Source organism: Pseudophryne corroboree, chromosome 7 (assembly GCF_028390025.1).
Source record: "Pseudophryne corroboree isolate aPseCor3 chromosome 7, aPseCor3.hap2, whole genome shotgun sequence".
Classification (NCBI taxonomy): domain Eukaryota; kingdom Metazoa; phylum Chordata; class Amphibia; order Anura; family Myobatrachidae; genus Pseudophryne; species Pseudophryne corroboree.
The window spans coordinates 87,430,225-87,449,386 of NC_086450.1; positions in this window are offsets into that span (position 1 = coordinate 87,430,225).

Here is a 19,162-nt window from a genome sequence, read left to right on the forward strand (position 1 = left end):
GGGACGAATTGATAATCTGTGAGGAGGGGGATGTACACGGTGATGAATCGGAGGATGATGATGAGGTGGACATCTTGCCTCTGTAGAGCCAGTTTGTGCAAGGAGAGATTAATTGCTTCTTTTTTGGTGGGGGTCCAAACCAACCCGTCATTTCAGTCACAGTCGTGTGGCAGACCCTGTCACTGAAATGATGGGTTGGTTAAAGTGTGCATGTCCTGTTTATACAACATAAGGGTGGGTGGGAGGGCCCAAGGACAATTCCATCTTGCACCTCTTTTTTCTTTCATTTTTCTTTGCGTCATGTGCTGTTTGGGGAGTGTTTTTTGGAAGGGCCATCCTGCGTGACACTGCAGTGCCACTCCTAGATGGGCCAGGTGTTTGTGTCGGCCACTAGGGTCGCTTATCTTAGTCACACAGCTACCTCATTGCGCCTCTTTTTTTTCTTCTTTGCGTCATGTGCTGTTTGGGGAGTATTTTTTGGAAGGGCCATCCTGCGTGACACTGCAGTGCCACTCCTAGATGGGCCAGGTGTTTGTGTCGGCCACTAGGGTCACTTATCTTAGTCACACAGCTACCTCATTGCGCCTCTTTTTTTTCTTTTTTGCGTCATGTGCTGTTTGGGGAGTATTTTTTGGAAGGGCCATCCGGCCTGACACTGCAGTGCCACTCCTAGATGGGCCAGGTGTTTGTGTCGGCCACTAGGGTCGCTTAGCTTACTCACACAGCTACCTCATTGCGCCTCTTTTTTTCTTTGCGTCATGTGCTGTTTGGGGAGTGTTTTTTGGAAGGGCCATCCTGCGTGACACTGCAGTGCCACTCCTAGATGGGCCAGGTGTTTGTGTCGGCCACTAGGGTCGCTGAGCTTAGTCACACAGCTACCTCATTGCGCCTCTTTTTTTCTTTGTGTCATGTGCTGTTTGGGGAGTGTTTTTTGGAAGGGCCATCCTGCGTGACACTGCAGTGCCACTCCTAGATGGGCCAGGTGTTTGTGTCGGCCACTTGGGTCGCTGAGCTTAGTCATCCAGCGACCTCGGTGCAAATTTTAGGACTAAAAATAATATTGTGAGGTGTGAGGTGTCCAGAATAGACAGAAAATGAGTGGAAATTATGGTTATTGATGTTAATAATACTTTGGGATCAAAATGACCCCCAAATTCTATGATTTAAGCTGTTTTTTAGGGTTTTTTGAAAAAAACACCCGAATCCAAAACACACCCGAATCCGACAAAAAAAATTCGGTGAGGTTTTGCCAAAACGCGTTCGAACCCAAAACACGGCCACGGAACCGAACCCAAAACCAAAACACAAAACCCGAAAATTTTCCGGTGCACATCTCTAGTTCCTGATAGTCAAATTGAAGATGTCACTGTTGAAGTACACCAGGATGAGGATATGGGTGTTGCTGGAGCTGGGGAGGAAATTGACAAGGAGGATTCTGATGGTGAGGTGGTTTGTTTAAGTCAGGCACCCGGGGAGACACCTGTTGTCCGTGGGACGAATATGGCCATTCACATGCCTGGTCAAAATACAAAAAAAATCAGCTCTTCGGTGTGGAATTATTTCAACACAAATGCGGACAACAGGTGTCAAGCCGTGTGTTGCCTTTGTCAAGCTGTAATAAGTAGGGGTAAGGACGTTAACCACCTTGGAACATCCTCCCTTATACGTCACCTGCAGCGCATTCATCATAAGTCAGTGACAAGTTCAAAAACTTTGGGTGACAGCGGAAGCAGTCCACTGACCACTAAATCCCTTCCTCTTGTAACCAAGCTCCTGAAAACCAGACCACCAACTCCCTCAGTGTCAATTTCCTCCTTACACAGGAAAGCCATAGTCCTACAGGCCATGTCACTGGCAAGTCTGACGAGTCCTCTCCTGCCTGGGATTCCTCCGATGCATCCTTGAGTGTAACGCCTACTGCTGCTGGCGCTGCTGTTGTAGCTGCTGGGAGTCGATCGTCATCCCAGAGGGGAAGTCGGAAGACCACTTGTACTACTTCCAGTAAGCAATTGACTGTCCAACAGTCCTTTGCGAGGAAGATGAAATATCACAGCAGTCATCCTGCTGCAAAGCAGATAACTCAGGCCTTGGCAGCCTGGGCGGTGAGAAACGTGGTTCCGGTATCCACCGTTAATTCAGAGGCAACTAGAGACTTGATTGAGGTACTGTGTCCCCGGTACCAAATACCATCTAGGTTCCATTTCTCTAGGCAGGCGATACCGAAAATGTACACAGACCTCAGAAAAAGACTCACCAGTGTCCTAAAAAATGCAGTTGTACCCAATGTCCACTTAACCACGGACATGTGGACAAGTGGAGCAGGGCAGACTCAGGACTATATGACTGTGACAGCCCACTGGGCAGATGTATTGACTCCCGCTGCAAGAACAGCAGCGGCGGCACCAGTAGCAGCATCTCGCAAACGCCAACTCTTTCCTAGGCAGGCTACGCTTTGTATCACCGCTTTCCAGAATACGCACACAGCTAAAAACCTCTTACGGCAACTGAGGAAGATCATCGCAGAATGGCTTACCCCAATTGGACTCTCCTGTGGATTTGTGGCATCGGACAACGCCAGCAATATTGTGTGTGCATTAAATATGGGCAAATTCCAGCACGTCCCATGTTTTGCACATACCTTGAATTTGGTGGTGCAGAATTATTTAAAAAACGAGAGGGGCGTGCAAGAGATGCTGTCGGTGGCCAGAAGAATTGCGGGACACTTTCGGCGTACAGGCACCACGTACAGAAGACTGGAGCAACACCAAAAACGCCTGAACCTGCCCTGCCATCATCTGAAGCAAGAAGTGGTAACGAGGTGGAATTCAACCCTCTATATGCTTCAGAGGTTGGAGGAGCAGCAAAAGGCCATTCAAGCCTATACAACTGACCACGATATAGGAGGTGGAATGCACCTGTCTCAAGCGCAGTGGAGAATGATTTCAACGTTGTGCAAGGTTCTGCAACCTTTTGAACTTGCCACACGTGAAGTCAGTTCAGACACTGCCAGCCTGAGTCAGGTCATTCCCCTCATCAGGCTTTTGCAGAAGAAGCTGGAGACATTGAAGGAGGAGCTAACACTGAGCGATTCCGCTAGGCATGTGGGACTTGTGGATGGAGCCCTTAATTGGCTTAACAAGGATTCACGGGTGGTCAATCTGTTGAAATCAGAGCACTACATTTTGGCCACCGTGCTCGATCCTAGATTTAAAACCTACGTTGTATCTCTCTTTCCGGCAGACACAAGTCTGCAGGGGTTCAAAGAACTGCTGGTGAGAAAATTGTCAAGTCAAGCGGAACGCGACCTGTCAACATCTCCTCCTTCACATTCTCCCGCAACTGGGGGTGCGAGGAAAAGGCTCAGAATTCCGAGCCCACCCGCTGGCGGTGATGCAGGGCAGTCTGGAGCGACTGCTGATGCTGACATCTGGTCCGGACTGAAGGACCTGACAACGATTACGGACATGTCGTCTACTGGCACTGCATATGATTCTCTCTCCATTGAAAGAATGGTGGAGGATTATATGAGTGACCGCATCCAAGTAGGCACGTCAGACAGTCCGTACGTATACTGGCAGGAAAAAGAGGCAATTTGGAGGCCCTTGCACAAACTGGCTTTATTCTACCTAAGTTGCCCTCCCACAAGTGTGTACTCCGAAAGAGTGTTTAGTGCCGCCGCTCACCTTGTCAGCAATCGGCGTACGAGGTTACTTCCAGAAAATGTGGAGAAGATGATTTTATTAAAATGAATTATAATCAATTCCTCCATGGAGACATTCACCAGCAGCAATTGCCTCCACAAAGTACACAGGGAGCTGTGATGGTGGATTCCAGTGGGGACGAATTGATAATCTGTGAGGAGGGGGATGTACACGGTGATGAATCGGAGGATGATGATGAGGTGGACATCTTGCCTCTGTAGAGCCAGTTTGTGCAAGGAGAGATTAATTGCTTCTTTTTTGGTGGGGGTCCAAACCAACCCGTCATTTCAGTCACAGTCGTGTGGCAGACCCTGTCACTGAAATGATGGGTTGGTTAAAGTGTGCATGTCCTGTTTATACAACATAAGGGTGGGTGGGAGGGCCCAAGGACAATTCCATCTTGCACCTCTTTTTTCTTTCATTTTTCTTTGCGTCATGTGCTGTTTGGGGAGTGTTTTTTGGAAGGGCCATCCTGCGTGACACTGCAGTGCCACTCCTAGATGGGCCAGGTGATTGTGTCGGCCACTAGGGTCGCTTATCTTAGTCACACAGCTACCTCATTGCGCCTCTTTTTTTTCTTCTTTGCGTCATGTGCTGTTTGGGGAGTATTTTTTGGAAGGGCCATCCTGCGTGACACTGCAGTGCCACTCCTAGATGGGCCAGGTGTTTGTGTCAGCCACTAGGGTCACTTATCTTAGTCACACAGCTACCTCATTGCGCCTCTTTTTTTTCTTCTTTGCGTCATGTGCTGTTTGGGGAGTATTTTTTGGATGGGCCATCCGGCCTGACACTGCAGTGCCACTCCTAGATGGGCTAGGTGTTTGTGTCGGCCACTAGGGTCGCTTAGCTTACTCACACAGCTACCTCATTGCGCCTCTTTTTTTCTTTGCGTCATGTGCTGTTTGGGGAGTGTTTTTTGGAAGGGCCATCCTGCGTGACACTGCAGTGCCACTCCTAGATGGGCCAGGTGTTTGTGTCGGCCACTAGGGTCGCTGAGCTTAGTCACACAGCTACCTCATTGCGCCTCTTTTTTTCTTTGCGTCATGTGCTGTTTGGGGGGTGTTTTTTGGAAGGGCCATCCTGCGTGACACTGCAGTGCCACTCCTAGATGGGCCAGGTGTTTGTGTCGGCCACTTGGGTCGCTGAGCTTAGTCATCCAGCGACCTCGGTGCAAATTTTAGGACTAAAAATAATATTGTGAGGTGTGAGGTGTCCAGAATAGACTGAAAATGAGTGGAAATTATGGTTATTGAGGTTAATAATACTTTGGGATCAAAATGACCCCCAAATTCTATGATTTAAGCTGTTTTTTAGGGTTTTTTGAAAAAAACACCCGAATCCAAAACACACCCGAATCCGACAAAAAAAATTCGGTGAGGTTTTGCCAAAACGCGTTCGAACCCAAAACACGGCCACGGAACCGAACCCAAAACCAAAACACAAAACCCGAAAATTTTCCGGTGCACATCTCTAGTTCCTGATAGTCAAATTGAAGATGTCACTGTTGAAGTACACCAGGATGAGGATATGGGTGTTGCTGGAGCTGGGGAGGAAATTGACAAGGAGGATTCTGATGGTGAGGTGGTTTGTTTAAGTCAGGCACCCGGGGAGACACCTGTTGTCCGTGGGACGAATATGGCCATTCACATGCCTGGTCAAAATACCAAAAAAATCAGCTCTTCGGTGTGGAATTATTTCAACACAAATGCGGACAACAGGTGTCAAGCCGTGTGTTGCCTTTGTCAAGCTGTAATAAGTAGAGATGAGCGGGTTCGGTTTCTCTGAATCCGAACCCGCCAGAACTTCATGTTTTTTTTCACGGGTCCGAGCGACTCGGATCTTCCCGCCTTGCTCGGTTAACCCGAGCGCGCCCGAACGTCATCATGACGCTGTCGGATTCTCGCGAGGCTCGGATTCTATCGCGAGACTCGGATTCTATATAAGGAGCCGCGCGTCGCCGCCATTTTCACACGTGCATTGAGATTGATAGGGAGAGGATGTGGCTGGCGTCCTCTCCATTTAGATTATAAGAGACTGAGAGAGATTTACTGGAGCTGACTAGGAGGAGTACTGTTACTGTAGAAGTGTAGAGACTGAGTGGAGAGAGTTTACTAGTGAGGACAGTGCAGTTTACTTTATAATCCGTTCTCTGCCTGAAAAAAGCGATACACAGCACACAGTGACTCAGTCACATACCATATCTGTGTGCACTGCTCAGGCTCAGGCCAGTGTGCTGCATCATCTATTATCTATATATAATATTATATATATCTGTCTGACTGCTCAGCTCACACAGCTTATAATTGTGGGGGAGACTGGGGAGCACTACTGCAGTGCCAGTTATAGGTTATAGCAGGAGCCAGGAGTACATAATATATTATATAGTGAGTGACCACCAGACACACAGTGCAGTTTATTTAATATATCCGTTCTCTGCCTGAAAAAAGCGATACACACAGTGACTCAGTCAGTCACATACCATATCTGTGTGCACTGCTCAGGCTCAGGCCAGTGTGCTGCATCATCTATTATCTATATATAATATTATATATATCTGTCTGACTGCTCAGCTCACACAGCTTATAATTGTGGGGGAGACTGGGGAGCACTACTGCAGTGCCAGTTATAGGTTATAGCAGGAGCCAGGAGTACATAATATATTATATAGTGAGTGACCACCAGACACACAGTGCAGTTTATTTAATATATCCGTTCTCTGCCTGAAAAAAGCGATACACACAGTGACTCAGTCAGTCACATACCATATCTGTGTGCACTGCTCAGGCTCAGGCCAGTGTGCTGCATCATCTATATATATTATATATCTGTCTGACTGCTCAGCTCACACAGCTTATAATTGTGGGGGAGACTGGGGAGCACTACTGCAGTGCCAGTTATAGGTTATAGCAGGAGCCAGGAGTACATATTATATTAAAATTAAACAGTGCACACTTTTGCTGCAGGAGTGCCACTGCCAGTGTGACTGACCAGTGACCTGACCACACTGACCACCAGTATAGTTAGTAGTATACTTATATTGTGATTGCCTGAAAAAGTTAAACACTCGTCGTGTGACTTCACTTGTGTGTTTTTTTTTTTTTATTCTATAAAAATAAAACTCATTCTGCTGACAGACAGTGTCCAGCAGGTCCGTCATTATATAATATATAATATATACCTGTCCGGCTGCAGTAGTGATATATATATATTTTTTATATCATTTATCATCCAGTCGCAGCAGACACAGTACGGTAGTTCACGGCTGTGGCTACCTCTGTGTCTCTGCACTCGGCAGGCAGTCCGTCCATAATTGTAATACCACCTAACCGTGCATTTTTTCATTCTTCTTTATACATACATAGTTACATAGACATCTTCTCTTTATCAACCAGTCTATATTAGCTGCAGACACAGTACAGTACGGTAGTTCACGGCTGTGGCTACCTCTGTGTCTGCACTCGGCAGGCAGTCCGTCCATAATTGTATACCACCTAACCGTGGTTTTTTTTCATTCTTCTTTATACATACATAGTTACATAGACATCTTCTCTTTATCAACCAGTCTATATTAGCTGCAGACACAGTACAGTACGGTAGTTCACGGCTGTGGCTACCTCTGTGTCTGCACTCGGCAGGCAGTCCGTCCATAATTGTATACCACCTAACCGTGGATTTTTTTCAGTCTTCTTTATACATACATAGTTACATAGACATCTTCTCTTTATCAACCAGTCTATATTAGCTGCAGACACAGTACAGTACGGTAGTTCACGGCTGTGGCTACCTCTGTGTCTGCAGTCGGCAGGCAGTCCATAATTGTATACTAGTATCCATCTCCATTGTTTACCTGAGGTGCCTTTTAGTTGTGCCTATTAAAATATGGAGAACAAAAATGTTGAGGTTCCAAAATTAGGGAAAGATCAAGATCCACTTCCACCTCGTGCTGAAGCTGCTGCCACTAGTCATGGCCGAGACGATGAAATGCCAGCAACGTCGTCTGCCAAGGCCGATGCCCAATGTCATAGTACAGAGCATGTCAAATCCAAAACACCAAATATCAGAAAATAAAGGACTCCAAAACCTAAAATAAAATTGTCGGAGGAGAAGCGTAAACTTGCCAATATGCCATTTACCACACGGAGTGGCAAGGAACGGCTGAGGCCCTGGCCTATGTTCTTGGCTAGTGGTTCAGCTTCACATGAGGATGGAAGCACTCAGCCTCTCGCTAGAAAAATGAAAAGACTCAAGCTGGCAAAAGCAGCACAGCAAAGAACTGTGCATTCTTCGAAATCCCAAATCCACAAGGAGAGTCCAATTGTGTCGGTTGCGATGCCTGACCTTCCCAACACTGGACGTGAAGAGCATGCGCCTTCCACCATTTGCACGCCCCCTGCAAGTGCTGGAAGGAGCACCCGCAGTCCAGTTCCTGATAGTCAGATTGAAGATGTCAGTGTTGAAGTACACCAGGATGAGGAGGATATTGGTGTTGCTGGCGCTGGGGAGGAAATTGACCAGGAGGATTCTGATGGTGAGGTGGTTTGTTTAAGTCAGGCACCCGGGGAGACACCTGTTGTCCGTGGGAGGAATATGGCCGTTGACATGCCAGGTGAAAATACCAAAAAAATCAGCTCTTCGGTGTGGAGGTATTTCACCAGAAATGCGGACAACAGGTGTCAAGCCGTGTGTTCCCTTTGTCAAGCTGTAATAAGTAGGGGTAAGGACGTTAACAACCTCGGAACATCCTCCCTTATACGTCACCTGCAGCGCATTCATAATAAGTCAGTGACAAGTTCAAAAACTTTGGGTGACAGCGGAAGCAGTCCACTGACCAGTAAATCCCTTCCTCTTGTAACCAAGCTCACGCAAACCACCCCACCAACTCCCTCAGTGTCAATTTCCTCCTTCCCCAGGAATGCCAATAGTCCTGCAGGCCATGTCACTGGCAATTCTGACGAGTCCTCTCCTGCCTGGGATTCCTCCGATGCATCCTTGCGTGTAACGCCTACTGCTGCTGGCGCTGCTGTTGTTGCCGCTGGGAGTCGATGGTCATCCCAGAGGGGAAGTCGTAAGCCCACTTGTACTACTTCCAGTAAGCAATTGACTGTTCAACAGTCCTTTGCGAGGAAGATGAAATATCACAGCAGTCATCCTACTGCAAAGCGGATAACTGAGGCCTTGGCATCCTGGGTGGTGAGAAACGTGGTTCCGGTATCCATCATTACTGCAGAGCCAACTAGAGACTTGTTGGAGGTACTGTGTCCCCGGTACCAAATACCATCTAGGTTCCATTTCTCTAGGCAGGCGATACCGAAAATGTACACAGACCTCAGAAAAAGAGTCACCAGTGTCCTAAAAAATGCAGCTGTACCCAATGTCCACTTAACCACGGACATGTGGACAAGTGGAGCAGGGCAGGGTCAGGACTATATGACTGTGACAGCCCACTGGGTAGATGTATGGACTCCCGCCGCAAGAACAGCAGCGGCGGCACCAGTAGCAGCATCTCGCAAACGCCAACTCTTTCCTAGGCAGGCTACGCTTTGTATCACCGCTTTCCAGAATACGCACACAGCTGAAAACCTCTTACGGCAACTGAGGAAGATCATCGCGGAATGGCTTACCCCAATTGGACTCTCCTGTGGATTTGTGGCATCGGACAACGCCAGCAATATTGTGTGTGCATTAAATATGGGCAAATTCCAGCACGTCCCATGTTTTGCACATACCTTGAATTTGGTGGTGCAGAATTTTTAAAAAAACGACAGGGGCGTGCAAGAGATGCTGTCGGTGGCCAGAAAAATTGCGGGACACTTTCGGCGTACAGGCACCACGTACAGAAGACTAGAGCACCACCAAAAACTACTGAACCTGCCCTGCCATCATCTGAAGCAAGAAGTGGTAACGAGGTGGAATTCAACCCTCTATATGCTTCAGAGGTTGGAGGAGCAGCAAAAGGCCATTCAAGCCTATACAATTGAGCACGATATAGGAGGTGGAATGCACCTGTCTCAAGTGCAGTGGAGAATGATTTCAACGTTGTGCAAGGTTCTGATGCCCTTTGAACTTGCCACACGTGAAGTCAGTTCAGACACTGCCAGCCTGAGTCAGGTCATTCCCCTCATCAGGATTTTGCAGAAGAAGCTGGAGACATTGAAGGAGGAGCTAACACAGAGCGATTCCGCTAGGCATGTGGGACTTGTGGATGCAGCCCTTAATTCGCTTAACAAGGATTCACGGGTGGTCAATCTGTTGAAATCAGAGCACTACATTTTGGCCACCGTGCTCGATCCTAGATTTAAAGCCTACCTTGGATCTCTCTTTCCGGCAGACACAAGTCTGCTGGGGTTGAAAGACCTGCTGGTGACAAAATTGTCAAGTCAAGCGGAACGCGACCTGTCAACATCTCCTCCTTCACATTCTCCCGCAACTGGGGGTGCGAGGAAAAGGCTCAGAATTCCGAGCCCACCCGCTGGCGGTGATGCAGGGCAGTCTGGAGCGACTGCTGATGCTGACATCTGGTCCGGACTGAAGGACCTGACAACGATTACGGACATGTCGTCTACTGTCACTGCATATGATTCTCTCAACATTGATAGAATGGTGGAGGATTATATGAGTGACCGCATCCAAGTAGGCACGTCACACAGTCCGTACTTATACTGGCAGGAAAAAGAGGCAATTTGGAGGCCCTTGCACAAACTGGCTTTATTCTACCTAAGTTGCCCTCCCACAAGTGTGTACTCCGAAAGAGTGTTTAGTGCCGCCGCTCACCTTGTCAGCAATCGGTGTACGAGGTTACATCCAGAAAATGTGGAGAAGATGATGTTCATTAAAATGAATTATAATCAATTCCTCCGCGGAGACATTGACCAGCAGCAATTGCCTCCACAAAGTACACAGGGAGCTGAGATGGTGGATTCCAGTGGGGACGAATTGATAATCTGTGAGGAGGGGGATGTACACGGTGATATATCGGAGGGTGAAGATGAGGTCGACATCTTGCCTCTGTAGAGCCAGTTTGTGCAAGGAGAGATTAATTGCTTCTTTTTTGGGGGGGGTCCAAACCAACCCGTCATATCAGTCACAGTCGTGTGGCAGACCCTGTCACTGAAATGATGGGTTGGTTAAAGTGTGCATGTCCTGTTTTGTTTATACAACATAAGGGTGGGTGGGAGGGCCCAAGGACAATTCCATCTTGCACCTCTTTTTTCTTTTCTTTTTCTTTGCATCATGTGCTGATTGGGGAGGGTTTTTTGGAAGGGACATCCTGCGTGACACTGCAGTGCCACTCCTAGATGGGCCCGGTGTTTGTGTCGGCCACTAGGGTCGCTAATCTTACTCACACAGTCAGCTACCTCATTGCGCCTCTTTTTTTCTTTGCGTCATGTGCTGTTTGGGGAGGGTTTTTTGGAAGGGACATCCTGCGTGACACTGCAGTGCCACTCCTAGATGGGCCCGGTGTTTGTGTCGGCCACTAGGGTCGCTAATCTTACTCACACAGCTACCTCATTGCGCCTCTTTTTTTCTTTGCGTCATGTGCTGTTTGGGGAGGGTTTTTTGGAAGGGCCATCCTGCGTGACACTGCAGTGCCACTCCTAGATGGGCCCGGTGTTTGTGTCGGCCACTAGGGTCGCTAATCTTACTCACACAGCTACCTCATTGCGCCTCTTTTTTTCTTTGCGTCATGTGCTGTTTGGGGAGGGTTTTTTGGAAGGGACATCCTGCGTGACACTGCAGTGCCACTCCTAGATGGGCCCGGTGTTTGTGTCGGCCACTAGGGTCGCTTATCTTACTCACACAGCGACCTCGGTGCAAATTTTAGGACTAAAAATAATATTGTGAGGTGTGAGGTATTCAGAATAGACTGAAAATGAGTGTAAATTATGGTTTTTGAGGTTAATAATACTTTGGGATCAAAATGACCCCCAAATTCTATGATTTAAGCTGTTTTTTAGTGTTTTTTGAAAAAAACACCCGAATCCAAAACACACCCGAATCCGACAAAAAAAATTCGGTGAGGTTTTGCCAAAACGCGTTCGAACCCAAAACACGGCCGCGGAACCGAACCCAAAACCAAAACACAAAACCCGAAAAATTTCAGGCGCTCATCTCTAGTAATAAGTAGGGGTAAGGACGTTAACCACCTTGGAACATCCTCCCTTATACGTCACCTGCAGCGCATTCATCATAAGTCAGTGACAAGTTCAAAAACTTTGGGTGACAGCGGAAGCAGTCCACTGACCACTAAATCCCTTCCTCTTGTAACCAAGCTCCTGAAAACCAGACCACCAACTCCCTCAGTGTCAATTTCCTCCTTACACAGGAAAGCCATAGTCCTGCAGGCCATGTCACTGGCAAGTCTGACGAGTCCTCTCCTGCCTGGGATTCCTCCGATGCATCCTTGAGTGTAACGCCTACTGCTGCTGGCGCTGCTGTTGTAGCTGCTGGGAGTCGATCGTCATCCCAGAGGGGAAGTCGGAAGACCACTTGTACTACTTCCAGTAAGCAATTGACTGTCCAACAGTCCTTTGCGAGGAAGATGAAATATCACAGCAGTCATCCTGCTGCAAAGCAGATAACTCAGGCCTTGGCAGCCTGGGCGGTGAGAAACGTGGTTCCGGTATCCACCGTTAATTCAGAGGCAACTAGAGACTTGATTGAGGTACTGTGTCCCCGGTACCAAATACCATCTAGGTTCCATTTCTCTAGGCAGGCGATACCGAAAATGTACACAGACCTCAGAAAAAGACTCACCAGTGTCCTAAAAAATGCAGTTGTACCCATTGTCCACTTAACCACGGACATGTGGACAAGTGGAGCAGGGCAGACTCAGGACTATATGACTGTGACAGCCCACTGGGTAGATGTATTGACTCCCGCCGCAAGAACAGCAGCGGCGGCACCAGTAGCAGCATCTCGCAAACGCCAACTCTTTCCTAGGCAGGCTACGCTTTGTATCACCGCTTTCCAGAATACGCACACAGCTAAAAACCTCTTACGGCAACTGAGGAAGATCATCGCAGAATGGCTTACCCCAATTGGACTCTCCTGTGGATTTGTGGCATCGGACAACGCCAGCAATATTGTGTGTGCATTAAATATGGGCAAATTCCAGCACGTCCCATGTTTTGCACATACCTTGAATTTGGTGGTGCAGAATTATTTAAAAAACGAGAGGGGCGTGCAAGAGATGCTGTCGGTGGCCAGAAGAATTGCGGGACACTTTCGGCGTACAGGCACCACGTACAGAAGACTGGAGCAACACCAAAAACGCCTGAACCTGCCCTGCCATCATCTGAAGCAAGAAGTGGTAACGAGGTGGAATTCAACCCTCTATATGCTTCAGAGGTTGGAGGAGCAGCAAAAGGCCATTCAAGCCTATACAACTGACCACGATATAGGAGGTGGAATGCACCTGTCTCAAGCGCAGTGGAGAATGATTTCAACGTTGTGCAAGGTTCTGCAACCTTTTGAACTTGCCACACGTGAAGTCAGTTCAGACACTGCCAGCCTGAGTCAGGTCATTCCCCTCATCAGGCTTTTGCAGAAGAAGCTGGAGACATTGAAGGAGGAGCTAACACTGAGCGATTCCGCTAGGCATGTGGGACTTGTGGATGGAGCCCTTAATTCGCTTAACAAGGATTCACGGGTGGTCAATCTGTTGAAATCAGAGCACTACATTTTGGCCACCGTGCTCGATCCTAGATTTAAAACCTACGTTGTATCTCTCTTTCCGGCAGACACAAGTCTGCAGGGGTTCAAAGAACTGCTGGTGAGAAAATTGTCAAGTCAAGCGGAACGCGACCTGTCAACATCTCCTCCTTCACATTCTCCCGCAACTGGGGGTGCGAGGAAAAGGCTCAGAATTCCGAGCCCACCCGCTGGCGGTGATGCAGGGCAGTCTGGAGCGACTGCTGATGCTGACATCTGGTCCGGACTGAAGGACCTGACAACGATTACGGACATGTCGTCTACTGGCACTGCATATGATTCTCTCTCCATTGAAAGAATGGTGGAGGATTATATGAGTGACCGCATCCAAGTAGGCACGTCAGACAGTTCGTACGTATACTGGCAGGAAAAAGAGGCAATTTGGAGGCCCTTGCACAAACTGGCTTTATTCTACCTAAGTTGCCCTCCCACAAGTGTGTACTCCGAAAGAGTGTTTAGTGCAGCCGCTCACCTTGTCAGCAATCGGCGTACGAGGTTACTTCCAGAAAATGTGGAGAAGATGATTTTATTAAAATGAATTATAATCAATTCCTCCATGGAGACATTCACCAGCAGCAATTGCCTCCACAAAGTACACAGGGAGCTGTGATGGTGGATTCCAGTGGGGACGAATTGATAATCTGTGAGGAGGGGGATGTACACGGTGATGAATCGGAGGATGATGATGAGGTGGACATCTTGCCTCTGTAGAGCCAGTTTGTGCAAGGAGAGATTAATTGCTTCTTTTTTGGTGGGGGTCCAAACCAACCCGTCATTTCAGTCACAGTCGTGTGGCAGACCCTGTCACTGAAATGATGGGTTGGTTAAAGTGTGCATGTCCTGTTTATACAACATAAGGGTGGGTGGGAGGGCCCAAGGACAATTCCATCTTGCACCTCTTTTTTCTTTCATTTTTCTTTGCGTCATGTGCTGTTTGGGGAGTGTTTTTTGGAAGGGCCATCCTGCGTGACACTGCAGTGACACTCCTAGATGGGCCAGGTGTTTGTGTCGGCCACTAGGGTCGCTTATCTTAGTCACACAGCTACCTCATTGCGCCTCTTTTTTTTCTTCTTTGCGTCATGTGCTGTTTGGGGAGTATTTTTTGGAAGGGCCATCCTGCGTGACACTGCAGTGCCACTCCTAGATGGGCCAGGTGTTTGTGTCGGCCACTAGGGTCACTTATCTTAGTCACACAGCTACCTCATTGCGCCTCTTTTTTTTCTTCTTTGCGTCATGTGCTGTTTGGGGAGTATTTTTTGGAAGGGCCATCCGGCCTGACACTGCAGTGCCACTCCTAGATGGGCCAGGTGTTTGTGTCGGCCACTAGGGTCGCTTAGCTTACTCACACAGCTACCTCATTGCGCCTCTTTTTTTCTTTGCGTCATGTGCTGTTTGGGGAGTGTTTTTTGGAAGGGCCATCCTGCGTGACACTGCAGTGCCACTCCTAGATGGGCCAGGTGTTTGTGTCGGCCACTAGGGTCGCTGAGCTTAGTCACACAGCTACCTCATTGCGCCTCTTTTTTTCTTTGCGTCATGTGCTGTTTGGGGAGTGTTTTTTGGAAGGGCCATCCTGCGTGACACTGCAGTGCCACTCCTAGATGGGCCAGGTGTTTGTGTCGGCCACTTGGGTCGCTGAGCTTAGTCATCCAGCGACCTCGGTGCAAATTTTAGGACTAAAAATAATATTGTGAGGTGTGAGGTGTCCAGAATAGACTGAAAATGAGTGGAAATTATGGTTATTGAGGTTAATAATACTTTGGGATCAAAATGACCCCCAAATTCTATGATTTAAGCTGTTTTTTAGGGTTTTTTGAAAAAAACACCCGAATCCAAAACACACCCGAATCCGACAAAAAAAATTCGGTGAGGTTTTGCCAAAACGCGTTCGAACCCAAAACACGGCCACGGAACCGAACCCAAAACCAAAACACAAAACCCGAAAATTTTCCGGTGCACATCTCTAGTTCCTGATAGTCAAATTGAAGATGTCACTGTTGAAGTACACCAGGATGAGGATATGGGTGTTGCTGGAGCTGGGGAGGAAATTGACAAGGAGGATTCTGATGGTGAGGTGGTTTGTTTAAGTCAGGCACCCGGGGAGACACCTGTTGTCCGTGGGACGAATATGGCCATTCACATGCCTGGTCAAAATACAAAAAAAATCAGCTCTTCGGTGTGGAATTATTTCAACACAAATGCGGACAACAGGTGTCAAGCCGTGTGTTGCCTTTGTCAAGCTGTAATAAGTAGGGGTAAGGACGTTAACCACCTTGGAACATCCTCCCTTATACGTCACCTGCAGCGCATTCATCATAAGTCAGTGACAAGTTCAAAAACTTTGGGTGACAGCGGAAGCAGTCCACTGACCACTAAATCCCTTCCTCTTGTAACCAAGCTCCTGAAAACCAGACCACCAACTCCCTCAGTGTCAATTTCCTCCTTACACAGGAAAGCCATAGTCCTGCAGGCCATGTCACTGGCAAGTCTGACGAGTCCTCTCCTGCCTGGGATTCCTCCGATGCATCCTTGAGTGTAATGCCTACTGCTGCTGGCGCTGCTGTTGTAGCTGCTGGGAGTCGATCGTCATCCCAGAGGGGAAGTCGGAAGACCACTTGTACTACTTCCAGTAAGCAATTGTCTGTCCAACAGTCCTTTGCGAGGAAGATGAAATATCACAGCAGTCATCTTGCTGCAAAGCAGGTAACTCAGGCCTTGGCAGCCTGGGCGGTGAGAAACGTGGTTCCGGTATCCACCGTTAATTCAGAGGCAACTAGAGACTTGATTGAGGTACTGTGTCCCCGGTACCAAATACCATCTAGGTTCCATTTCTCTAGGCAGGCGATACCGAAAATGTACACAGACCTCAGAAAAAGACTCACCAGTGTCCTAAAAAATGCAGTTGTACCCAATGTCCACTTAACCACGGACATGTGGACAAGTGGAGCAGGGCAGACTCAGGACTATATGACTGTGACAGCCCACTGGGTAGATGTATTGCCTCCCGCAGCAAGAAGAGCAGCGGCGGCACCAGTAGCAGCATCTCGCAAACGCCAACTCGTTCCTAGGCAGGCTACGCTTTGTATCACCGCTTTCCAGAAGAGGCACACAGCTGACAACCTCTTACGGAAACTGAGGAAGCTCATCGCAGAATGGCTTACCCCAATTGGACTCTCCTGGGGATTTGTGACATCGGACAACGCCAGCAATATTGTGCGTGCATTACATCTGGGCAAATTCCAGCACGTCCCATGTTTTGCACATACATTGAATTTGGTGGTGCAGAATGATTTAAAAAATGACAGGGGCGTGCAAGAGATGCTGTCGGTGGCCCGAAGAATTGCGGGCCACTTTCGGCATTCAGCCACCGCGTACAGAAGACTGGAGCACCACCAAACAATCCTGAACCTGCCCTGCCATCATCTGAAGCAAGAAGTGATAACGAGGTGGAATTCAACCCTCTATATGCTTCAGAGGATGGAGGAGCAGCAAAAGGCCATTCAAGCCTATACATCTGGCCACGATATAGGCAAAGGAGGGGGAATGCACCTGACTCAAGCGCAGTTGAGAATGATTTCAACGTTGTGCAAGGTTCTGCAACCCTTTGAACTTGCCACACGTGAAGTCAGTTCAGACACTGCCAGCCTGAGTCAGGTCATTCCCCTCATCAGGCCTTTGCAGAAGATGCTGGAGACATTGAAGGAGGAGCTAAAACAGAGCGATTCCGCTAGGCATGTGGGACTTGTGGATGGAGCCCTTCATTCGCTTAACCAGGATTCACGGGTGGTCAATCTGTTGAAATCAGAGCACTACATTTTGGCCACCGTGCTCGATCCTAGATTTAAAACCTACGTTGTATCTCTCTTTCCGGCAGACACAAGTCTGCAGAGGTTCAAAGACCTGCTGGTGAGAAAATTGTCAAGTCAAGCGGAACATGACCCGTCAACATCTCCTCCTTCACATTCTCCCGCAACTGGGGGTGCGAGGAAAAGGCTAGGAATTCCGAGCCCACCCGCTGGCGGTGATGCAGGGCAGTCTGGAGCGAGTGCTGACATCTGGTCCGGACTGAAGGACCTGCCAACGATTACTGACATGTCGTCTACTGTCACTTCATATGATTCTCTCACCATTGAAAGAATGGTGGAGGATTATATGAGTGACCGCATCCAAGTAGGCACGTCAGACAGTCCGTACGTATACTGGCAGGAAAAAGAGGCAATTTGGAGGCCCTTGCACAAACTGGCTTTATTCTACCTAAGTTGCCCTCCCTCCAGTGTGTACTCCGAAAGAGTGTTTAGTGCAGCCGCTCACCTTGTCAGCAATCGGCGTACGAGGTTACTTCCAGAAAATGTGGAGAAGATGATGTTCATCAAAATGAATTATAATCAATTCCTCCGTGGAGACATTCACCAGCAGCAATTGCCTCCACAAAGTAAGTACACAGGGACCTGAGATGCTGGATTCCAGTGAGGACGAATTAATAATCTGTGAGGAGGGGGATGTACACAGTGAAAGGGGTGAGGAATCGGAGGATGATGATGAGGTGGACATCTTGCCTCTGTAGAGCCAGTTTGTGCAAGGAGAGATTGATTGCTTCTTTTTTTGGTGGGGGCCCAAACCAACCAGTCATTTCAGTCACAGTCGTGTGGCAGACCCTGTCGATGAAATGATGGGTTCGTTAAAGTATGCATGTCCTGTTTATACAACATAAGGGTGGGTGGGAGGGCCCAAGGACAATTCCATCTTGCACCTCTTTTTTCTTTCATTTTTCTTTGCATCATGTGCTGTTTGGGGACAATTTTTTTGAAGTGCCATCCTGCCTGACACTGCAGTGCAACTCCTAGATGGGCCAGGTCTTTGTGTCGGCCACTTGTGTCGCTTAGCTTAGTCACACAGCGACCTTGGTGCGCCTCTTTTTTTCTTTGCATCATGTGCTGTTTGGGGACAAATTTTTTGAAGTGCCATCCTGCCTGACACTGCAGTGCCACTCCTAGATGGGCCAGGTGTTTGTGTCGGCCACTTGTGTCGCTTAGCTTAGTCACACAGCGACCTTGGTGCACCTCTTTTTTTCTTTGCATCATGTGCTGTTTGGGGACTATTTTTTTGAAGTGCCATCATGCCTGACACTGCAGTGCCACTCCTAGATGGGCCAGGTGTTTGTGTCGGCCACTTGTGTCGCTTAGCTTAGTCTCACAGCGACCTTGGTGCGCCTCTTTTTTTCTTTGCATCATGTGCTGTTTGGGGACAATTTTTTTGAAGTGCCATCCTGCCTGACACTGCAGTGCCACTCCTAGATGGGCCAGGTCTTTGTGTCGGCCACTTGTGTCGCTAAGCTTAGTCACACAGCGACCTTGGTGCGCCTCTTTTTTTCTTTGCATCATGTGCTGTTTGGGGACAAATTTTTTGAAGTGCCATCCTGCCTGACACTGCAGTGCCACTCCTAGATGGGCCAGGTGTTTGTGTCGGCAACTTGTGTCGCTTAGTTTAGCCATCCAGCGACCTCGGTGCAAATTTTAGGACTAAAAATAATATTGTGAGGTGTGAGGTGTTCAGAATAGACTGAAAATGAATGGAAATTATGGTTATTGAGGTTAATAATACTATGGGATCAAAATTACCCCCAAATTCTATGATTTAAGCTGTTTTTTAGGGTTTTTTGAAAAAAACACCCGAATCCAAAACACACCCGAATCCGACAAAAAAATTTCGGTGAGGTTTTTGCCAAAACGCGTCCGAATCCAAAACACGGCCGC